The following is a 12,279-nucleotide window of genomic DNA, read 5'->3' as shown; positions in this document are numbered from 1 at the left end:
CCCCCTTGATCACCAGATATCGCCTACTCTCCTCTATACTACTTGCATTAGAGTAGTGTAGCATGTTACTGCTTTCCGTTAATCCTATCCTGATGCATAGCCTATCATTGTTGCTACAACTATTGATACCTTACCTGCAATCCTAAATGCTTAGTTTAGGATGCTAGTTTCTCATCAGTGGCCATACATTCTTGTCCGTCTGCCATGCTATGCTATCGGGCCGTGATCACTCGGGAGTTGATCACGGGTATATACTTATACATAATATATGATACTAATGATGACTAAAGACGGGTCGGCTCGTAGGAGTACCCGCGAGTGATTCACGGATTGGGTCCGAAAGGACGTTTGTCTCGACGGCCCTCTGAGTGGATCTTTGTGGCGAAGCGACAGGGCAGGTTGAGACCACCTAGGAGAGAGGTGGGCCTGGCCCTGGTCGGCGTTTGCGGTTATTTCAAGATAACATGTTTAACGAGATCTTGGCATTTGATCTGAGTCTGGCTACTGGCCTATACGCATTAACCATCTACGCGGGGACAGTTATGGGCACCCGACATCGTGGTATCAGTCGAAGCCTTCGTGATGTCAGCGACTGAGCAGCGCGTGTCGGATTGGACTGGAACGCCTGCTAGGCTAGGTCTGCTTTCGGCCGCGTTCGCAACATGCAGGTGTGCAAAGGGCGATGGACCCAGACCCCTACGCCATAGGATTTAGACCGGCGTGCTGACCTCTCTGTTGTGCCTAGATAGGGCTGCGACGTGTTGATCTTCCGAGGCCGGGCATGACCCAGAAAAGTGTGTCCGGCCAAATGGGATCGAGCGTGTTGGGTTATGTAGTGCACCCCTGCAGGGAAGTTGATCTATTCGAATAGCCGTGTCCCTCGGTAAAAGGACGACCCGGAGTTGTACGTTGACCTTATGACAACTAGAACTGGATACTTAATAAAACACACCCTTCCAAGTGCCAGATACAACTGGTGATCACTCTCTCACAGGGCGACGAGGGGAGGATCATCGGTTAGGATTATTCTACACGATGCTACTTGGTGAACTTACCATCTACTCTCTTCTCCTGCTGCAAGATGGAGGTTACCAGAAGCGTAGTCTTCGAAAGGACTAGCTATCCCCCTCTTATTCCGGCATTCTGCAGTTCAGTCCACATATGATACCCTTATTCCATTTGATACCAATGCATACATATGTAGTGTAGCTCCTTGCTTGCGAGTACTTTGGATGAGTACTCATGGTTGCTTTTCTCCCCCTTTTCCCCTTTCCTATATCCGATTGCTGCAACCAGACGTTGGAGTCCAGGAGCCAGACGCCACCGTTGATGATGACTACTACTACTACTCGGGAGGTGCCTACTACTACATGCAGCCCGCTGACGACGGCTAGGAGTAGTTAGGAGGATCCCAGGCAGGAGGCATGCGCCTCGTTCGATCTGTATCCCCGTTTGTGCTAGCCATCTTATGGCAACTTGTTTAACTTATGTCTGTACTCATATATTGTTGCTTTCGCTGACTCGTCTATGATCGAGCTCTTGTATTCGAGCCTTCGAGGCCCCTGGCTTGTAATATGATGCTTGTATGACTTATTTTATTTGTAGAGTTGTGTTGTGATATCTTCCCGTGAGTCCCTAATCTTGATCGTACACATTTGCGTGTATGATTAGTGTACGATTGAATCGGGGGCGTCACAAGTTGGTATCAGAGTCGACTGCCTGTAGGAATCCCCCTTCCACACTTCTTGGCCGAAGTCGAGTCTAGACATTGCAAAACTTTTACTAACATGGTTGTGCGGCTTATGGGCCCACGTTGCCATCTGGGTGGTATTAGGATCTTTTACTCCTCGATCCTTACTCTGGGACTCTGAACTCTCTCCTACTCGGGTTAAACGATTTTACTAACTTTAACATTAGGATCCCGTGACCACGTTCACCCCAAAGTTGGATAAGCCCTAGCTATTCATTAGAGTAGTATATTGAATTATCCACACTGTCAGTTGACTCCTTTGAAACATCTTTGTTTTCAGATGGAACCCATGAGACAGGTCGTGCGCCACACGACGGCCATTGGTGCCTCAGGATCACCTGTTGTGTTGGTTGAGATGATGACCTATCTGGGTTATCACTGGCACCCTGAGTACACCGTCTATGAGGAGTATCGGGACTTCAACCAGGAACAGTACCGTGCCATCGTCCACCTCTACTCTCGGGAGTATGACTCCACTATCGTGCTGCACACTACTCATGGTGTTGGAGTGACTAGCGACATGGCGGTCCACGATGCTGCTTATGCTGCTCTGACACGTCTTCGTGGAGAGTATCAGGAGTTGGACACCTCCCCCTTCAGACACATTGCTATCGCATCCGATGTTGGTGTGGAGGGATACTACACTGTTGCCTACTCCACTGTCACCCGAGCGCCCTTCTACCATCAGAACCTGGTTCTGCATGCTGATGGGCTGGATAGAGCTAACCGAGCTCTTCGCCGAGCTGTACACCAACCGTCAGCACCTGTACCGTGCTCTGATGTTGTTGCACCCCTCTGTCCGATCTGGTGATCTGTCGCATTCTGCGATCTATCCTGCCAGGACCGTGATGCCCCAGGGCGTCGGCTGGCCAGATGTGGGAGGCTACTCTCCTGCACTTGGTCCTCTCCTGCCACCTACGCGTCGGGTTCTGCACCAGAGTATCCGCGGACCCCAGGCTACTCGCTTGGAGGTCTTCCCTTCGCGTCACTACCAGCTGTCAGGCTACACCTACCTCCGCGGTACCGCGTGGGACTGATGTAGACTTGCTTGTTAGTGTTAGATGCATTCGCCGCGAGTCTGCGTGCCGCCTATGATGTATTAGTCTATGTATTGATCTCTGTGTACCGAACTCTATGCATGATCTCTTTTGTAAGATATGCCGACTACTATGTAGTATCTATCATGCTACTTTCATTGTGCATGTTTCATCATGAATGATTCTTGTCTTTGCAAATTTCTCAATGCTGAACTACCCCTGTTATATATTAGCAGGATGGTTAGACCAGGTGGTCATGGACGTCGTGGCAACCTCCCACCACCGCCTGAGTACATGGCTGGTATGATCCAACAGCTTGAGATGAATCGCCAGTTCATGGAGAATATGATGGCTCAGTTTCCTCGCCCCAATATGAACCAGCAGCCAACTGTTGGGGAACGTAGCAGAAAACAAAAAATTTCCTATGGTTTCACCAAGATCCATCTATGAGTTCATCTAGCAACGAGTGATTGGATTGCATCTACATACCTTTGTAGATCACGCGCGGAAGCGTTCAAAGAACGGGGATGAGGAAGGCGTACTCGACGTGATCCAAATCACCGGAGATCCTAGCACCGAACGGACGGCACCTCCACGTTCAACACACGTACGGTCAGCGTAACATCTCCTCCTTCTTGATCCAGCAAGGGGAGAGGAGAGGTTGAGGAAGATGGCTCCAGCAGCAGCACGACGGCGTGGTGTTGATGGAGCTGCAGTACTCCGGCAGGGCTTCGCCAAGCACTATGGAGGAGGAGGATGTGTTGGAGAGGGAGAGGGAGGCACCAAAGATGTCTTCTGAAAATCCCTCCTTCCCCCACTATATATAGGGAGTCCAAGGGGGGGGGCGCCGGCCCTAGGAGATCCAATCTCCTAGGGGGGTGCGGCCAAGGGAGGAATCCCTCCCCCCCCCAAGGCACCTAGGGGGTGCCTTCCCCCTTTGGGACTCTTCCCTCCTTGAACCCTAGGCGCATGGGCCTCTTGGGGCTGGTGCCCTTGGCCCATGTAGGCCAAGGCGCAACCCCTACAGCCCATGTGGCCCCCCGGGGCAGGTGGCCCCACCCGGTGGACCCCCGGGACCCTTCCGGTGGTCCCGGTACAATACCGGTGACCCCGAAACTTGTCCCGATGCCCGAAATAGCACTTCCTATATATAATTCTTTACCTCCGGACCATTCCGGAACTCCTCGTGACGTCCGGGATCTCATCCGGGACTCCGAACAACATTCGGGTTACTGCATATACATATCCCTACAACCCTAGCGTCACCGAACCTTAAGTGTGTAGACCCTACGGGTTCGGGAGACATGTAGACATGACCGAGAGCTCTCCGGTCAATAACCAACAGCGGGATCTGGATACCCATGTTGGCTCCCACATGCTCCTCGATGATCTCATCGGATGAACCACGATGTCGAGGATTCAAGCAACCCCGTATACAATTCCCTTTGTCAATCGATATGTTACTTGCCCGAGATTCGATCGTCGGTATCCCAATACCTCGTTCAATCTCGTTACCGGCAAGTCACTTTACTCGTACCGTAATGCATGATCCCGTGACCAGACACTTGGTCACTTTGAGCTCATTATGATGATGCATTACCGAGTGGGCCCAGTGATACCTCTCCGTCATACGGAGTGACAAATCCCAGTCTTGATCCGTGTCAACCCAACAGACACTTTCGGAGATACCCGTAGTCTTACCTTTATAGTCACCCAGTTACGTTGTGACGTTTGGTACACCCAAAGCACTCCTACGGTATCCGGGAGTTACACGATCTCATGGTCTAAGGAAAAGATACTTGACATTGGATAACTCTAGCAAACGAACTATACGATCTTATGCTATGTTTAGGATTGGGTCTTGTCCATCACATCATTCTCCTAATGATGTGATCTCGTTATCAATGACATCCAATGTCCATAGTCAGGAAACCATGACTATCTGTTGATCAACGAGCTAGTCAACTAGAGGCTTACTAGGGACATGTTGGTGTCTATTATTCACGCATGTATTACGATTTCCGAATAACACAATTATAGCATGAATAAAGACAATTATCATGAACAAGGAAATACAATAATAATGCTTTTATTATTGCCTCTAGGGCATATTTCCAACAGTCTCCCACTTGCACTAGAGTCAATAGTCTAGTTACATTGTGATGAATCGAACACCCATGGAATTCTGGGGTTGATCATGTTTTGCTCTAGGGAGAGGTTTAGTCAACGGATCTGCTACATTCAGGTTCGTATGTACTTTACAAATATCTATGTCTCCATCTTGAACATTTTCACGAATGGAGTTGAAGCGACGCTTGATGTGCCTTGTCTTCTTGTGAAACCTGGGTTCCTTGGCAAGAGCAATAGCTCCAGTGTTGTCACAGAAGAGCTTGATCGGCCCCGACGCATTGGGTATGACTCCTAGGTCGGTGATGAACTACTTCACCCAAATTGCTTCATGTGCTGCCTCCGAGGCTGCCATGTACTCCGCTTCACATGTAGATCCCGCCACGACGCTCTGCTTGCAACTGCACCAGCTTAATGCCCCACCATTCAAAATATACACGTATCCGGTGTGTGACTTAGAGTCATCCAGATATGTGTCGAAGCTAGCGTCGACGTAACCCTTTACGACGAGCTCTTCGTCACCTCCATAAATGAGAAACATTTCCTTAGTCCTTTTCAGGTACTTCAGGATATTCTTGACCGCTGTCTAGTGTTCCTTGCCGGGATTACTTTGGTTCCTTCCTACCAAACTTACGGCAAGGTTTACATCAGGTCTGGTACACAGCATGGCATACATAATAGAACCTATGGCTGACGCATAGGGGATGACACTCATCTCTTCTATATCTTCTGCCGTGGTCGGACATTGAGCTGAGCTCAATTTCACACCTTGCAACATAGGCAAGAACCCCTTCTTAGACTGATCCATATTGAACTTCTTCAATATCTTATCAAGGTATGTGCTTTGTGAAAGACCTATGAGGCGTCTTGATCTATCTCTATAGATCTTGATGCCTAATATATAAGCAGCTTCTCCAAGGTCCTTCATTGAAAAACTCTTATTCAAGTAGGCCTTAATGCTATCCAAGAGTTCTATATCATTTCCCATCAAAAGTATGTCATCTACATATAATATGAGAAATGCTACAGAGCTCCCACTCACTTTCTTGTAAACGCAGGCTTCTCCATAAGTCTGCGTAAACCCAAACACTTTGATCATCTCATCAAAGTGAATGTTCCAACTCCGAGATGCTTGCACCAGCCCATAAATCGAGCGTTGGAGCTTGCACACCTTGTCAGCATTCTTAGGATCGACAAAACCTTCCGGCTGCATCATATACAATTCTTCCTTAAGGAAACCATTAAGGAATGCCGTTTTGACGTCCATTTGCCATATCTCATAATCGTAGAAAGCGGCAATTGCTAACATGATTCGGACGGACTTTAGCTTCGCTACCGGTGAGAAAGTCTCGTCGTAGTCAACCCCTTGAACTTGTCGATAACCCTTAGCGACAAGCCGAGCTTTATAGATGGTCACATTACAATCCGCGTCTGTCTTCTTCTTAAAGATCCATTTATTTTCTATGGCTCGCCGCTCAACGGGCAAGTCAGTCAAAGTCCATACTTCGTTTTCATACATGGATCCTATCTCGGATTTCATGGCTTCTAGCCATTTGTCGGAATCCGGGCCCGCCATCACTTCTTCATAGTTTGAAGGTTCACCGTTGTCTAACAACATGATTTCCAAGACAGGGTTGCCGTACCAATCTGGTGCGGAACGTGTCCTTGTGGACCTTCGAATTTCAGTAGGAGCTTGATCAGAAGTATCTTGATCATCATCATTAACTTCCTTTCTAGTCGGTGCAGGCACCTCAGGAACATTTTCTTGAGTTGCGCCATTTGCCGGTTCAAGAGGTAATACTTCATCAAGTTCTACTTTCCTCCCACTTACTTCTTTCGAGAGAAACTCTTTCTCCAGAAAGGATCCATTCTTGGCCACAAAGATCTTGCCTTCAGATCTGAGGTAGAAGGTATACCCAATAGTTTCTCTAGGGTATCCTATGAAGACGAATTTTTCCGACTTGGGTTCGAGCTTTTCAGGTTGAAGTTTCTTGACATAAGCATCGCATCCCCCAAACTTTTAGAAACGACAGCTTAGGTTTCTTCCCAAACCATAATTCATACGGTGTCGTCTCAACGGATTTCGACGGAGCCCTATTTAAAGTGAATGCGGCAGTCTCTAAAGCATACCCCCAAAAAGATAGCAGTAAATCGGCAAGAGACATCATAGATCGCACCATATCTAATAGAGTGCGATTACGACGTTCGGACACACCATTACGCTGAGGTGTTCCAGGCGGCGTGAGTTGTGAAACTATTCCACATTTTCTTAAGTGTGTGCCAAACTCGTGACTCAAGTATTCTCCTCCACGATCTGATCACAGGAACTTGATTTTCCTGTCACGTTGATTCTCAACCTCACTCTGAAATTCCTTGAACTTTTCAAAGGTTTCAGACTTGTGTTTCATTAAGTAGACATACCCATATCTACTCAAGTCATCAGTGAGGGTGAGAACATAACGATAGCCACCGCAAGCCTCAACACTCATTGGGCCGCACACATCAGTATGTATGATTTCCAATAAGTTGGTTGCTCGCTCCATTGTCCCTGAGAATGGAGTCTTGGTCATTTTACCCATGAGGCATGGTTCACACGTGTCAAATGATTCGTAATCAAGAGACTCTAAAAGTCTATCAGCATGGAGCTTCTTCATGCGTTTGACACCTATGTGACCAAGGCGGCAGTGCCACAAGTATGTGGGACTATCATCATCAATCTTACATCTTTTGGTACTCACACTATGAACGTGTGTAGCATCACGCTCGAGATTCATTAAGAATAAACCATTCACCATCGGAGCATGACCATAAAACATATCTCTCATATAAATAGAACAACCATTATTCTCGGATTTAAATGAGTAGCCATCTCGAATTAAACGAGATCCTGATACAATGTTCATGCTCAAAGCTGGCACTAAATAACAATTCTTAAGGTTTAAAACTAATCCCGAAGGAAAATGTAGAGGTAGCGTGCCGACGGCGATCACATTGACCTTGGAACCATTCCCGACGCGCATCGTCACCTCGTCCTTTGCCAGTCTCCGCTTATTCCGCAGCTCCTGCTTTGAGTTACAAATGTGAGCAACCGCACCGGTATCAAATACCCAGGAGCTACTACGAATACTGGTAAGGTACACATCAATTACATGTATATCACATATACCTTTCGTTTTGCCGGCCTTCTTGTCCGCTAAGTATTTAGGGCAGTTCCGCTTCCAATGACCACTTCCCTTGCAATAAAAGCACTCAGTCTCGGGCTTGGGTCCATTCTTTGGCTTCTTCCCGGCAGCTTGCTTACCGGGCGCGGCAACTCCCTTGCCGTCCTTCTTGAAGGCTTTCTTACCCTTGCCCTTCTTGAACTTAGTGGTTTTATTCACCATCAACACTTGATGTTCCTTTTTGACTTCTACCTCTGCTGATTTCAGCATTGCAAATACTTCAGGAATGGTCTTTTCCATCCCCTGCATATTGAAGTTCATCACAAAGCTCTTGTAGCTCGGTGGAAGGGACTGAAGGATTCTGTCAATGACCGCGTCATCCGGGAGATTAACTCCCAGCTGAGTCAAGAGGTTATGCAACCCAGACATAGTGAGTATGTGCTCACTGACAGAACTATTTTCCTCCATCTTACAACTGAAGAACTTGTCGGAGACTTGATATCACTTGACCCGGGCATGAGCATGGAAAACCATTTTCAGCTCTTCGAACATCTCATATGCTCCGTGTCTCTCAAAACGTTTTTGGAGCCCCGGCTCTAAGCTGTAAAGCATGCCGCACTGAACGAGGGAGTAGTCATCGGTACGTGCCTGCCAAGCGTTCATAATGTCTTGTTCTGCAGGGAGAACAGGTGCGTCACCTAGCGGTGCTTGTAGGACATAATCTTTCTTGGCAGCTATGAGGATGATCCTCAGGTTCCGGACCCAGTCCGTATAGTTGCTGCCATCGTCTTTCAGCTTGGTTTTCTCTAGGAACGCGTTGAAGTTGAGGACTACGTTGGCCATTTGATCTACAAGACATATTGTAAATATTTTAGACTAAGTTCATGATAATTAATTTCATCTAATCAAATTATTCAATGAACTCCCACTTAGATGGACATCCCTCCTGTAATCTAAGTATAACATGATCCGAGTTAACTAGGCCGTGTCCGATCATCACGTGAGACGGACTAGTCAACATCGGTGAACATCTTCATGTTGATCGTATCTTCTATACGACTCATGCTCGACCTTTCGGTCTTCTGTGTTCCGAGGCCATGTCTGTACATGCTAGGCTCGTCAAGTCAACCTAAGTGTTTGCATGTGTAAATCTGTTTTACACCCATTGTATGCGAACGTTAGAATCTAACACCCGATCATCACGTGGTGCTTTGAAACAACGTACTGTCGCAACGGTGCACAGTTAGGGGGAACACTTTCTTCAAATTATTATGAGGGATCATCTTATTTACTACCGTCGTTCTAAGCAAACAAGATGCAAAACATGATAAACATCGCATGCAATCAAATAATAATAGTGACATGATATGGCCAATATCACATAGCTCCTTTGATCTCCATCTTGGGGCTCCATGATCATCTTTTCACCGGCATGACACCATGATCTCCATCATCATGATCTCCATCATCGTGTCTCCATGAAGTTGCTCGCCAACTATTACTTCTACTACTACGGCTAACGCGTTTAGCAATAAAGTAAAGTAATTTACATGGCGTTTCTCAATGACACGCAGGTCATACAAAAAATAAAGACAACTCCTATGGCTCCTGCCGGTTGTCATACTCATCGACATGCAAGTCGTGATTCCTATTACAATAGCATGAACATCTCACACATCACATATATATCATTCATCATACATCACAACTTTGGCCATATCATATCACAAAGCACTTGCTGCAAAAACAAGTTAGACATCCTCTAATTGTTGTTGCAAGTTTTACGTGGCTGAAATAGGGTTCTAGCAAGAACGTTTTCTTACCTACGTGAAAGCCACAATGTGATTTGTCAACTTCTATTTACCCTTCATAAGGACCCTGTTCATAGAATCCGCTCCAACTAAAGTGGGAGAGACAGACACCCGCCAGCCACCTTATGCAACTTGTGCATGTTAGTCGGTGGAACCGGTCTCACGTAAGCGTACGTGTAAGGTTGGTCTGGGCCGCTTCATCCCACAATACCGTTGAAGCAAGATAAGACTAGTAGCAGCAAGAAAGTTGACAACATCTACGCCCACAACAAATTGTGTTCTACTCGCGCAAGAAGAACCACGCATAGACCTAGCTCATGATGCCACTATTGGGGAACGTAGCAGAAAACAAAAATTTTCCTACGGTTTCACCAAGATCCATCTATGAGTTCATCTAGCAACGAGTGATTGGATTGCATCTACATACCTTTGTAGATCACGCGCGGAAGCGTTCAAAGAACGGGGATGAGGAAGGCGTACTCGACGTGATCCAAATCACCGGAGATCCTAGCACCGAACGGACGGCACCTCCGCGTTCAACACACGTACGGTCAGCGTAACGTCTCCTCCTTCTTGATCCAGCAAGGGAAGAGGAGAGGTTGAGGAAGATGGCTCCAGCAGTAGCACGACGGTGTGGTGTTGATGGAGTTGCAGTACTCCGGCAGGGCTTCGCCAAGCACTATGGAGGAGGAGGATGTGTTGGAGAGGGAGAGGGAGGCACCAAAGATGTCTTCTGAAAAGCCCTCCTTCCCCCACTATATATAGGGAGTCCAAGGGGGGGCACCGGCCCTAGGAGATCCAATCTCCTAGGGGGGGTGCGGCCAAGGGAGGAATCCCTCCCCCCCAAGGCACCTAGGGGGTGCCTTCCCCCTTTGGGACTCTTCCCTCCTTGAACCCTAGGCGCATGGGCCTCTTGGGGCTGGTGCCCTTGGCCCATGTAGGCCAAGGCGCAACCCCTACAGCCCATGTGGCCCCCCGGGGCAGGTGGCCCCACCCGGTGGACCCCCGGGACCCTTCCAGTGGTCCCGGTACAATACCGGTGACCCCGAAACTTGCCCGATGCCCGAAATAGCACTTCCTATATATAATTCTTTACCTACGGACCATTCCGGAACTCCTCGTGACGTCCGGGATCTCATCCGGGACTCCGAACAACATTCAGGTTACTGCATATACATATCCCTACAACCCTAGCGTCACCGAACCTTAAGTGTGTAGACCCTACGGGTTCGGGAGACATGTAGACATGACCGAGATCGCTCTCCAGTCAATAACCAACAGCGGGATCTGGATACCCATGTTGGCTCCCACATGCTCCTCGATGATCTCATCGGATGAACCACGATGTCGAGGATTCAAGCAACCCCGTATACAACTCCCTTTGTCAATCGGTATGTTACTTGCCCGAGATTCGATCGTCGGTATCCCAATACCTCGTTCAATCTCGTTACCGGCAAGTCACTTTACTCGTACCGTAATGCATGATCCCGTGACCAGACACTTGGTCACTTTGAGCTCATTATGATGATGCATTACCGAGTGGGCCCAGTGATACCTCTCCGTCATACGGAGTGACAAATCCCAGTCTTGATCCGTGTCAACCCAACAGACACTTTCGGAGATACCCGTAGCATACCTTTATAGTCACCCAGTTACGTTGTGACGTTTGGTACACCCAAAGCACTCCTACGGTATCCGGGAGTTACACGATCTCATGGTCTAAGGAAAAGATACTTGACATTGGATAACTCTAGCAAACGAACTATACGATCTTATGCTATGTTTAGGATTGGGTCTTGTCCATCACATCATTCTCCTAATGATGTGATCTCGTTATCAATGACATCCAATGTCCATAGTCAGGAAACCATGACTATCTGTTGATCAACGAGCTAGTCAACTAGAGGCTTACTAGGGACATGTTGGTGTCTATTATTCACACATGTATTACGATTTCCGGATAACACAATTATAGCATGAATAAAGACAATTATCATGAACAAGAAAATATAATAATAATGCTTTTATTATTGCCTCTAGGGCATATGTCCAACACCAACCCCAGTAACTCTACAGGATTTCATGCGCCTGAACCCAACTGTGTACCGCAGCTCAACTCAGCCTCTGGATGCTGATGACTGGCTCCGTGACATCACCTATGAGATGGAGTCTGCTGATGTAGCCACTGCCATCTATGTCACCTTTGCTTCCTTCTTCCTAAAGGGACCCGCAGCTCAATGGTGGGACAGCCACATGCGTACTCTGCCAGTTGGAACAATCATCACCTGGCCAGACTTCCAAGCTGCCTTCCGTGCTCGCTTCATTCCTCAGGGAGTCATGGACCGTAAGAAGCGTGAGTTTCACAACCTCACCCAAGGCAACAAGACTGTTGA

Source organism: Triticum urartu, chromosome 7 (assembly GCF_003073215.2).
Source record: "Triticum urartu cultivar G1812 chromosome 7, Tu2.1, whole genome shotgun sequence".
Classification (NCBI taxonomy): domain Eukaryota; kingdom Viridiplantae; phylum Streptophyta; class Magnoliopsida; order Poales; family Poaceae; genus Triticum; species Triticum urartu.
The sequence above is the reverse complement of the archived record's forward strand: the minus strand, read 5'-3'. Positions refer to the sequence as shown.